Source organism: Amblyomma mixtum, chromosome 3, assembly GCF_055824585.1.
Source record: "Amblyomma mixtum isolate Tamu chromosome 3, ASM5582458v1, whole genome shotgun sequence".
Lineage (NCBI taxonomy): Eukaryota > Metazoa > Arthropoda > Arachnida > Ixodida > Ixodidae > Amblyomma > Amblyomma mixtum.
Window position 1 is genome coordinate 256,751,524 of NC_143014.1, and position 13,037 is coordinate 256,764,560.

Sequence of the window (13,037 nt, forward strand, 5' to 3'; positions counted from 1 at the left end):
TCGAAGAAAAACAACACAGACACGGAGTTAACAACACAAATATTCAACACACCATCATTTTGGTCCCCGACACTGGGGTTGCGGGAAATATCGCGGTGCACACCACTGTCCGAGGGTTCACGAACCGGACGGCGGGTTTGCCGGTCGAACCCTTCAGCACGCCAGAATCTTACGGGGACGGAATGCAGGCGTTGTTTGGAGCGCGCAAGAAGCACTCGGCTCCGTCGGACAACCTAAACAGACACCACGCCACCACGCTCAGACGACTGCAAAGAGACACGTACCCAAGCAGAGCCATATATCATAAAATGTGGCCGAATAGTTATGTGAAAGAGTGCGAGTGGTGTGGGGGCTACGCCATGACGCACCACTCCACCTGGGGCTGTGAAAAAAAGCCATTTTCTACCAAGATAACTAGCCCTAGTGTAAAGAAGTTGGAGGCCCTCCTGAGTGACTCCGACCTGAGCACACAGCTTATGCTGGTGACGAGGGCCAAGGCGGCGGCGGGGGCCAACGGGAACCTGGGTTAGAAGAAGGCCGACCACTGAAGCTCTAAATCTATCTCTCCTACACCCCCCATGTTCTAACTCTTCTATTCCGAAAGAAATGTTTTTGCTAGTAAAACTTGAAATTGCGGATAAATTCACTATAGAGATTCACGCATAGTTTAGTAGACGTTCATAGTTGTAAAAACAGAAATCAGTGCATACAAACAGCGCAGGTAATGCCCTAGAAATATTGCTTTTTAGATGCTAGTCAGGCTCGCCATTTAGCATTTCAAAGATGCCGAGGCTTTACCGTCCTGTTTTTCTTTTACCTCGACTAGAGATTGAGCTCGTGCCGGTAAACGCTGCTGGTAAAAGTGGGCCCCAAAGTTCATAGCAGCGAGACTGCGCCGGTGTAGCATTGCTCCAAAAGTTCCGTCTTTAGGTTTATCGTCACCGCAGACGAGGAGGATTTAATGTGGATTCTGACCAAATCAGGAAGGAAACCCCTGCAAACATGGCGCAAAACAAACCTGACACCCACCTCTGTGAGAAATTTCGGCCATTAATCCTCGGTAATTTTTATTCGCTTTGCTCTGAGTGATAGCAACACTCTTGAGGACAAAACCCATACACCGTTGTCCATCGAAAGTCTGTGATCGAGCAAACATTCTATAATTTCATGAGTCGAGCCATGTGAGGAGCGAGCACAGGCATAACCGACGACGCGATTCCAGCGTCCAGAGAGGCATATCCATCCTACGGCGCGTCTTGCACAGACCCTTGCAATCGACGCACCTTCAGCGCCCAGCGGCGAGCATCTAGTATCCAACAGCGTGTCTTGCACAGCACCCAGGTAATCACTTGTCCATGACCAACGTCATTAAGACGAAAGGCTTTACGGGCTTATGACTTGCCGGCGTGTGCGTCCAAAGTTGTCCCACTACAGCTGCCCATCAAACAGATGATGTAGTCAACATGGCGTAATATGTCGTAACACGAAATTAAGTCACACCTTAGCTGTCAATTAATTATAAACTGATGACGTCATTTACACGGCGGAGTATGTAGTAACACGAAATTAAAAATTAAAATTAATTTGTTTAAAATTAACCCGGAATAACATTAAAAATATTTAATGAAAACGAATATCGTCATATACATTGCATACTATGTCCTAACACGTCGTTAATTAAAATTAAATTCATTACAAAAACTGATGACGTCTTCAAATGACTTAGTATGTTGTAACAGGAAATTAACTGCGCATGCGCGTGACGTCACCTATGACGTAATCACCACAGTCTATATTGGAGCGCCCACCGCCCTCTACTCAGCCCTCGCACCTGCTGGCGCATGCGCAATGCGGTCACCTAAGACCAGGGTGTCGAACCGGCATTTTTTCGGGTTCGGTTCGGGTTCGGGTTCACGCCTTTCGGGTTCAGTTCCGGGTTCGGCTCCAGAGGGCCATTCCGTTCCGGTTCGAACCGGTTCGGACCGTCTCGAACTGGTTAAAACGGGCTCAAACGGGTTCAGGACAAAAAAAAATAAAACGCAGATGGGTTTCAGTCAACCTTGCTATGCGTTTTCTTTTTTCTGGCACATCGGTATACAAAATAAAAAAATGCAAAGATTTGTTTACGAGAACATAAAACTGGGCTAGTTGGTAAGGGTTCATGCTTAAGCAGCGCAGTAAACAGGACAAAAGGAAGTCTGGAGACGACACAGAAGCTGACTAACAACTGGTTATTACATTCTCGGAAAATTATATGAAGGCGCAGGCCACAGTGAACAATAAAAAAACAGAAGAACGAAGATTAAAACTAAAAAACCATACTGCGCATGCACATCATAGTCGAGTCATGACATATTTTTCAAAAAAAATCAAAGACTATATTCCATAGTAGACGGCCCTCCTCTATCTCCTGGACCTCACACAGATGCCACGAAAGCCTGACTCCTTATCTACGAAATTGATGGATGGTGAAGCAACACGCTCATCTCCTTCCTTCCTGATCATAAAGGCCTCCACCATCTCCCTACAATTTCGATCTGGGTGATTAAACAGAAGACTTGTCTTTCTAAGTGGGGAAGCAGTGGGCATTTGTTCGAACATCACAGATGGGTGAAAAAAGTAGCGGTGTCGTACAACTTGGCTTCGAATTGCCGTGAGTGCCACAATTGCTTTCCTCAGTAAAGAAGACAAGTGTCCTGTTTAATAACCCTGTTTGCATTTGTAGGGAGTTGGTCGAGGCCTTTATGATCAGGAAGGAAGCAGATGAGTGTGTTGCTTCATCATCTGTCAATTTTGTAGATAAGGAGTCAGGCTTTCTTGGCAATAGTGTGAGGTTCAGGAGAAAGGAGAGTGCCGTCTACTATAGAAGATAGTCTTCGAATTTCTTTGAAAAAAACATCATGACTCGACTGTGATGTGCATGCGCAGTATGGTTTTTAAGTTTTAACCTTTGTTCTTTTGTTTTTTGGGGTTGTTCCCTGTGTCCTGCGCCTTTATATACTTTCCCCAGAAAAAATAACCAGTTGTTAGTCAGCGCTCGTGTCGTCTCCCGTCTTCCTTTTACCGTGTTTAGTGCGTTACTTAAGCATGAATAAATTGTTTAATGTGAGATGTTCTCAATTTACCCATTTTATTTTATTGTCCGCAGCAAACGGATGAATTTACGGCAACAACCGCAAAATGAAATGAACTCAAATTAATGAAAATCGGCTATGTATACGCTATAATCCACTAAGGTATTTGTTTGGGCTAGTCAGAACATTGTTAAAACTGAAGGCACAGCGCACGAAAGACAGGACTAAGGTAGGGACAAACACAGCGCTGACTTGCAACTAAAATGCTTTATTGCTTGCACGCCATAAATAGGCGAAAAAGGAGCACAATCAACAGATACAGCATCAGTGTTGATTGTCAAGAAACACAACAAACAAAAGCACACAATCGCATCCTACACTAGCGTACTTAACTGCTAAGATAGCCAATTTCTTTTTGTGTTAGCGTGACGGAAGGCTTGCTGACGCAATTGTCAAGACCCCGGTGAATTAAAAGAGCTTCAACTATTTCCCGCGTACGTTGGTACTTATGTTTATACACTATTGTAGTACGTTTGAAAAAAGGGGTGCATTTACAAGAAAGCCAATGTAGAGCCAAATTGCTTTTGGGGGGTGGTTTTAGGGAGCGTTTATGCTCACTTAAACGATCATTTAGGCAGCGCCCTGTCTGTCCAATATAACACCGCCCACAGGATAGCTCAATCTTATACACAACATATTTACGGCACTGCACATATGGTGATTCGTGATTTTTTTCACATTCGGCAGGTGGAGGTCCTTCGCGGTTGACGGTCTTACACATGCGCTGCAGCTTGTTAGGGGCAGAAAAGAGGACTCTGACCCCGGCTTATCCGGCAATTCTTTTCAGGCTATGTGACACCTTGTGCACATAAGGTATCACCGCGAAGTTTCGGTTTTCTGCATCAAGGGAACTCGTTGTTTTCGTCCTGAATTCGGCAAGAATCTTCTCCGCTACAGCGCGCAGGATGTGGTCTGGAAAGCCGGCCTTCTTCAGCCTCATGATCTGGCATCTAAACTGGATTGTATTTGATGAGAACATGACCTGGAAATGACATTTTTTAGGGCGGCTGTCACGACGCCTCGTTTCACTATTTTTGAATGAGAGGATGAGTATGATAAAATCCCTTTTTCTGCTCGGGGTGCGTAGCGCCCGCATACCCCATCGTCCCACATCATTATCTGTAGGTCTAGAAAGCGAATGCCGTCATCCTGCGCGCTGATCCTGCGCGCTGATCCTGCGCGCTGTAGCGGAGAAGATTCTTGCCGCGGAGAAGATTTTAGTCGCAAGTCAGCGCTGTGTTTGTCCTTACCTTAGTCCTGTCTTTCGTGTGCTGTGCTTTCAGTTTTAGCTATAATCCACCTTATGAGGTGCCATGCGAAAAGCCGGTGGATTTTGCATCTACAAAGCCCTCCTGATTGAGCAGTTTGGGCGACCCCGTCGCGCGAGTAATAGGTTTGACCTGAAGCTTGAGTCAGTTGGGACCTTCTTGTTCGCAGTGTACTTACAGGGCCCCAAAATTGCCGCCGCACGCGCCCTGTATGTTCCCGCGCACTACTGAGAAACGAAACTGCCATGTAGCGGCACCTACATACAGACAGAGACCTTTCCGTCGCCCCGAAACCGACTTGCCATTCCCCCCCTCCTTCAGTATAGCTTGGTAAAAAAATGTGCGAGAGTCCCTCCACCACCCATCCGCCGCCCAACGAGAGCCTCATGGGAGCACTGGCTCTCCCTAACATCCAGAACTTAGCAAATATATTTTATTTAAATCACCTATTCGACATCACCTTTGTGACTCCCGTTATACATCCCGAGCCTCTATAGCTCAGTATCTTCAAAAACACAGCTAATCGTGGCTTCTCACTATAATGCAATAAATAATTACGACATTGGCTTAATATGGTGACGTCAACCTCTTTTTTTCTGATAAAAACACACGCTTGAATGGGTTGAGAAAGCTTCGTTTTTGCACGGACACAAATTGGCAACATCTTCATTGCGACGTTGAGCTGCAACATTCTTGCAAGTGCAGCATTGTGCGAGGAAGTAGATAAACTTGCACTACAAAGAATGTTTGTGACTTTTCCTGGGGCGCTATCAAAGGCAACCTTTGTGCCAACAGAATTTTTGGCGCCCTTGATGGAGTAAGAAAGAGTGGTTAATCTGGCCTGCACCATTTTTCTACCAACTTGTTTCAGTCATTTATTTTCAAAGCTACAAACAACCCCTTTCTGGCAGCTGTGCTTAATAGGCGACCAAGTGCTCGCCTGTATTTCCGGGACATGCTCGCGAGAAAGCTTTGTGCTGATTCATTCGCTTTTCTCACTCTTCGCATTTACTTACCTGTACGGCCTCTCCACAACGCAGATGGCAAATGTTGCGATCGGTCATTACTTCCTCTACCCTTACATATACTGCCTTACCTAGACTTTCTTGATACTAGTGTATCATCAGCGGATGTACTGTGCAGCCCACTTTAATGGCCGCACAATGGCCGCTCCTGTGTGTGTGTGTGCGTATGGTTTGGCGCCTCTGAATTTAATTATGAATAACTACCAACTAGCCCAACAACAAGTTGTTCTAAGATATAACGAACGCTCGCTTATTACGAGCGGGTGTGGTGCTCCTGTGAAAATATGCACAAGGGCAACGCAAATTCGTCGCAGATACAGCGAACAACTCTGGCCACACCACTGGGTTACAGCGAACGAGGTGGCGCGGTGAACTACCCTGAAGTTGTAGAGGTAGTTCTTCCGCTAAGCACGCAGATGAAATAGCGCCTCTCAACCTTCAGGACACCGCCCCGAAAAGAACATGTCAACCCAGAAATGGAATTAAAAGGCAGCACTGGCGTGCGCAGCGCTAACCGGAAAGTCCGGCATCCGGCAACAAGGTAAACGGTGAGGTAAACACGGTAACGATATGCTATAACTCTCTATTGAAATAGTAAGTAACCGCCGGCCAAACCCGCGTCGATGGCCTACGAGGGCAATCATTGCCTACGTGTTGCTGGGCAAAACATTCCGAATGGAAGAAGCGCGGTGTGCGTGAGAAAGGGGCATCGTCGAAAGCGAAGCTGCTGACCATGGTCGCGGATCAACTAACAGCAACGATTTCACAATTCTGAAATCCTTGCTGGCCATGCCGGTCACGTGGTGTGCATAGCCTGCCCAGTCGTCTCCATCTTTAGCGCCGCTACTATGTGTAGGCATTGTCATACAGCGGACAGTGCAACGGATGCATTCTGCGCCACAAGCGCTGCGCTACTTCGTCGCTGCATCAACCCAGGTACGGTAGAAGAAGCTCGAAAACATGCGTGACCAGGAACATGCAGATTTGTGGCAACGCGCTTCGTGGATCCATAGCCGACCAGATAGTTCCTCGGATAACTACGTTCCTGCGGACCACAAAATCGCAGAAGCTCCTGCTCTGACGGAGATGTTGAACACCAAGCGCGAGCTCTCCCTACTGCCAGGAATCTCAATTATGTGGCCGACCTGCCACCAGTTTCCATGCACACTTCATCCATCATTAGTGATACCCCGCCCCTGAATTTGATAGTTGGCAGCAAGGTCTCGACGAGGATTAAATGACCGCCCTAGATAGCCTGGAAAGAGCTGCGACAGGCTCTGCTTTGCACAAGTAGGCCGCAGTTTTATAAGAAATAAACGCCACTTTTAGCGGCCTTAGTGTTTTTGGCTGTTGTAAGAAGAATCCACTTGCTAAGAACATCAGATATAACGAACTGAACTCGCGTGACCGTCAGGTTCGTTAGAAGTGGGCTCGACTGTAGATTCAATCGGCCACAAAAACCTTTTTCACGCTTCAGACATGGGCCTTACATGTTAGGACGTACCGCAGTTGCAAAAGTTTACAGCCCACCGCGCCGTTTATTTCAATAGTGTGGTGGGCTGTAAACTTTTGCAACAGACAGTACATTCACGCCAAATGGACGTTTGTGCCGTGGTCAGGGCATTTCAACCTGTGCGAGCAACGAGAATCAATTTGAGCAATAAAATGATATTTTTGTCGCGATGCTGTGTTCTTTTAGGACATACTTAAGCAGTCCATTGACATCATACGTTTGATTATAACATTATGGCTGCGATGAAAAACTTCGGAATTCCGTGCGAACTCTTCGTGTTCATAGGACTGTTCAGCGTGTGGAAAACCCGCATGATGGATGAACACGCAGAACCGCCGCGTCCAACGAGGTCACTGTTCAGATAACAGTGCACTTTAATGCAGGAGGAATATGCTGCGCAAGTTCAACCTCCTGACTGGTTCCGCTTTCTTGACGTGTGCGCCGTCTGGAATTTCCATATGCGGGCGGAGAAAGAGAGTTATGCTGGCATGAGGCTTTGAGCCGCGCGCTGGCGACTGGCAGATATTTTTTCTTAGAAGCAGAACGATTTCAGCGAATCGGCACAACGAAATCACTTCATCGCAGTTACATTTCATCGCAGCATCTTTCTGGGCGTAATCACTATCGCATGCCAGCGAGCGCATGTATTTCCGCATTGCCCTTTAGTGCAATCGGTATTTAATTTTTTTCTTATTAGTACATCTCCACCGTTGCCAAGGGTCCGCCTTTCGTTGCATATTTCCGTCGCGCACAAACAAGAATATGCGGATTCTAAAAAAAAAATAAACAGCACCAATTTATACATTCTTCTTTTGTTAACACTAGTAGCAATATCTCGGGTTTAACGTGTCGAGTAGACATTGGGGCTATAGGATAGACGGTGTTATGGCGGGCTCCAGATTGACGACACCCAGCTGGGGATTTGCAACGTGCGACAGAACACATTGGTTTTTGTATTTTTGGAATCAGCAGCCAAGCTCCACAGCCATTGAGCCATTTTTTTTTCCTTTATTGCCCTACAGACCTATCGTGGGGGGTTTTATTTATAACCTGCTGTCTGAGACAATAAGCGCTTACAAAAGTAAATGTTGCACTACCAACGGCGCTGGCTCAGTGGTTAGGGCACTCGGTTACTTATTCGGTGTACCCGGGTTCGAACCCGGACCCGGGGGCCACGTTTCGATGGAGGCGAAACGCAAAAGGTACCGTGTGCTGTGCGATGTCAGTGCCCGTTAAGGATGCCCAGCTGGTAGAAATTATTGCTGAGCCCTCCCCTGCTGCGCCTGTTTCTATTTCTTCTTTCACTCTCACTCATGGGTCAGGTGTCCATCAAGAAGTGAGACAGTTACTGCGCCATTTCCTTTCCTCAAAAACCACCATCACAACGTTGTTGGGTCCTCGCGCTAATATTTCATCTATTTGTGGGAAATGACGCAAAGAAAAGGAAGGCATTCTCAATCGGTGCTGAAATGACTATAGACACCCAGTTTTGTTGCGTGTTTTCTGCTTTCAAATGACGCCATAGTTTTTAGAATACATGGTTCACCGTGTGGTGTTCCCCTACTGCCAATAAATAATTTAGAAAATAATTTTTTCTCCCATGTTGTTTCGGTTTTATCAACCGAATGATGGCTGTGAAGTGAGTTCAACATTAGGTCACGAGAGGCACGGGAAAACTAATACAAACGCTGATACGTTATTTAGACTCACTATAGCACTTTAATCAGCCGGCGGCTCCAAGACCTATAATTACAACGAACGACGTATCAGCAGTTATATTGCCGTTTTATTTCCCCTCACGCCACCTAATTTCCACTACACATCACAGCCACCGTTATGTTGGTGAAACCGAAACAGCGTCAAGAAGAAATTCAAATATAAATTATTTATTATGTCTTTGGTGGATACCATGGGGTGCTCCATGTACCCCAATGTCTAACGCATCGTTTGAAAGAAGAAATCATGCAAGGAAAAATCTGTTGTCTATAGTACTTTATTGAGTTCGAGCAGTCCTAACAACCTCATTAAATATTTACGCAAATATGTCAAACGGGAGGAGTAATAACTCAAGATTTTACATAAACCTGACGTACAAGTCTTTAGAATTGGCGGTAGTACATTACAGAAACGTCCATTAGGCTTCTTCCCAGGCACCAGACTTCTTGTAAGTTTGCTGTCGCATATACTGGGTACCATTATCGCACTTCCTAGTGCAGAGAGCTACGGATGGGTAAATCTATGCGCTAGATCATCTCATTTTCTGCGTAAACATGAGGCATGCCGGGATGCAAAAAAGTGGAGCTGAACCGGGTCCCGAACAGGTTCGGAACGGTTCCTTTGAATCGTTCCGGTTCGGGTTCAGTTCCAAGATGGCGAAAAAAAGATGGGTTCGGTTCGGTTCCGGTTCCGGGCGAAAATTCGGGTTCGTTTCCGGTTTCGGGTTCGGGTTCGGTTCCGGTTCGACACCCTGCTCAGGGTGTCGAACCGGTATTTTTTCGGGTTCGATTCAGGTTCGGGTTCACGCCTTTCGGGTTCAGTTCCGGGTTCGGCTCCAGCGGGCCATTTCGTTCCGGTTCGAACCGGTTCAGACCGTCCTGAACCGGTTCAAACGGGTTCAGGACAAAAAATATAAAACGCAGATGAGTTTCAGTCAACCCTGCTATGCGCTTTCTTTTTTCTGGCACATTGGTATATAAAATAAAAAATGCAAAAATTTGTTCACCAGAACATAAAACTTTGCTAGTTGGTAAGGGTTCATGCTTAAGCAGCGCAGTAAAAAGGACAAAAGGAAGACTGGAGACGACACAGACGCTGACTAACAGCTGGTTATTACATTCTCGGAAAAGTCCATGACGGCGCAGGACACAGTGAACAATCCAAAAAACAGAACAAAGATTAAAACTAAAACACCATACTGTGCATGCACATCATAGTCGAGTCATGATATTTTTCAACGAAATACGAAGACTATATTCCATAGTAGACAGCGCTCCGCTATCTCCTGGACCTCGAACAGTTGCCAAGAAAGCCTGACTATTTCCCTATCAAATTGATGGATGGTGAAGCAACACGCTCATCTGCTTCCGTCCTGATCATAAAGGCTTCCACCATCACCCTACAAATTCGTCTGGGTGAATAAACAGAAGACTTGTCTTTCTAATTGGGGAAGCAGTGAGCATTTGTTCGAACATCACAGATGGGTGAAAAAAGTAGCGGTGTGGTACAACTAGCGAGTGCAACGATTGCTTCCTCTAGTAGATAAGACAAGTGTCGTGTTTAATAACTCTGTTTGCATATGTAGGGAGTTGGTGGAGGCCTATATAAACAGGAAGGAAGCAGATGAGGCTGTTGCTTTACCATCTATCAATTTGGTAGATAAGGAGTAAGGCTTTCTTGGCAATTGAGTGAAGTCCAGGAGATAGGGGATAGTGCACTGCACGGGCTCGGGCCGGCCCGAAAGCCCGAGCGAGCCCGGCCCGGCCCGCGGGCTGGGCCGGGCCGGGACATGATCTGTTTTGCCGGGCCTGGGCCGGGCCCGGACCTGAAGTTGCGGGCCCGGGCCGGGCTCGGGCTTCAAGCTTGCGGACCCGAGCCGGACTTGGTTTCGTACAGAAACAGCTGGTGTCCGACTATTCATTCACTCTTGCACAATGAAGTACACTACTGCGGCATTGGAGCAGCGAGACAGCTGAGCTATGAGTTATAGTACGCGCTGAGAAAAAAACTAAGCTTTATTCATTGACTTATTTCCCTATTTCCACGTCGCGGTGGCTTAGTGGTCAAGTCTCTTGATTACTGAGCCGGGGAACCAGCGTTTGCTCCAAGCCTCGGCGGCCGCATTTCTATTTCGGCGGCAAGCATGACAGCCATGTACTTTGTAGTATCATTGCTCGTTGATGAAACCCAGGTGGTCGAAATGATCCGGAGCCCTCTGCTTCGGTGTCTCTCACAGCCTGACTCCCCTTGGGCCCTTAAGCCTCCAAAACATAGCTTTTATTTTATAGCTATATTTTTATCATGTGAGAAAATTCACAAACTAAAGCGCGTTTAGCTTTCTTTTTGATCAGCTGACCGGCACGTCTCGTAAATGAAATAGCCACAAAAACTCGCGAGAGTTTGCAAATCCCATCTAATAACCACATCTGTCCCTCCTCGCTTCTTCAGCCTGGTTGTCATGACAAGTGTTTTGCCCTTTAAGCTATCACGTGGTTCGCGCGTTATCTTCTGCTCCACCAGTAAGAGTAAAATTCAACCGGTCTTAAATGACCATTGACCGTTCGTCATCCCAATACATAGCTATACACTGTTAGAAATACATTCGGGAAGAACATATTAGTTTAGGACACTTATAGTCTTCAAACACACACCGGGAAATACTCAACCCTTTTAGCTTTTCGTTTCTGGTGAAAGGCAACCAGTTCGGCCATGAGTTCAACCTGTGAGATCGCGTTCACTAAAAAATGTCATCCCACTGCTTGCTAGGCAACTATAATGTTTACACTTCGTGGGTGGCAAAATATAACTGATTAAAATCATGGGGGAATGCAGAGTAGTCTATTACGCGCGTATGCAGCCCTTTTTAATTGGCTCTCGGAACTTCCGAGTTTATCTTTGCGCACCTGCACGAGATCAATGTCCAAAAGACCGGCCTGGCGAGCACCGCTCTTAATCACTTCCTTCTGGGTTAAAAAGAACCAACTTTCTGCAAGCCAATCTGCGGTTTCAGAACCTTTGTCGGCCAGTTCCTTATCGGTCTAGTCGCAGTCTACTTGCTGAGAGTCAGCAGTGTACCTCAAGCGCTACTGTGAAACGGGCCGGGCCGGGCCTGGGCTGGGCTTCAGTCCGGGATTCACGGGCCGGGCCGGGCTCGCTAGAGCAGTAATTTAGCGGGCCTGGGCCGGGCCCGGGCTTGATGCCGCGGGCCTGGGCCGGGCTCGGGCTTCAGGTCTCGGGCCTGGGCTGGGCCAGGCCTGGGCCGGGCCTGGGCCTCAGATTGAGGCCCGTGCAGTGCTCTAATAGGGGAGTGCCGTCTACAATGGAAGATAGTCTTCGAATTTCGTTGAAAACAACGTCATGACTCGACTGTGATGTGCATGCGCAGTATGGTTTTTAAGTTTTAACCTTTGTTCTTCTGTTTTTGGGGTTGTTCCCTGAGTCCTGCGCCTTTATATACTTTTCCCAGAATAAAATAACCAGCTGTTAGTCAACGCTCGTGTTGTCTCCCGTCTTCCTTTTGTCGTGTTTACTGCGTTACTTAAGCATGAAAAAATTGTTTAATGTGAGATGTTCTGACTTTACTCATTTTACTTATTGTCCGCATCAAAGACGAATTTACGGCAAGAGCCGCAAAATGAAATGAACCCAAATTAATGAAAATCGGCTATGTATACGCTATAATCCACCTTATGAGGTGTAAGGCGAAAGCCGGTGGATTTTGCATCTACAAGGCCCTCCTGCTTGAGCAGTTTGGGAGACCCCGTCACGCGAGTAATAGGTCTGCCTTGAAGCTTGCGTCAGTTGGGACTTTCTCGTACGCAGTTTACTTACAGGGCCCCAAGACTGCCACCGCACGCGCCCTCTACGTTCCCGCGCACTACTGAGAAACGAAACTGCCATGTGTCGGTACCTACATACAGACGGACATCTTTCCGTCGCCCCGAAAACGACTTGCCAGTCCCCCCCTCCTTTACTACATGGTAAGAAAATGTGCGAGAATCCCTCCACCGCCCATACGCCGCCAAACGAGAGCCTCGAGGGAGCACAGGCTCTCTCTAACATCCAGAACTAACCAAACATAATTTATTTAAATCCCCTATTCGACACCGCTTTTGTGACTCACGTTATATATCCCGAACTCCTATAGCTCAGTATCTTCACAAACACAGCTAATCGTGGCTTCTCACTATTGTACAGTAAGAAATTACGAAATTGACTTATTATGATGAGGTCAACCTCCTCTCTTCTGATAAAAATAGTATCATAAAAGCACAAGCTTTGATGGGTTGAGAACGCTTCGTTTTTGCACGAACACAAATTGTCAACAGCCCCGCCGCGGTGGTTCAGTGGTTACGGCGCTCGGCTGCTGACCCCAAAGACT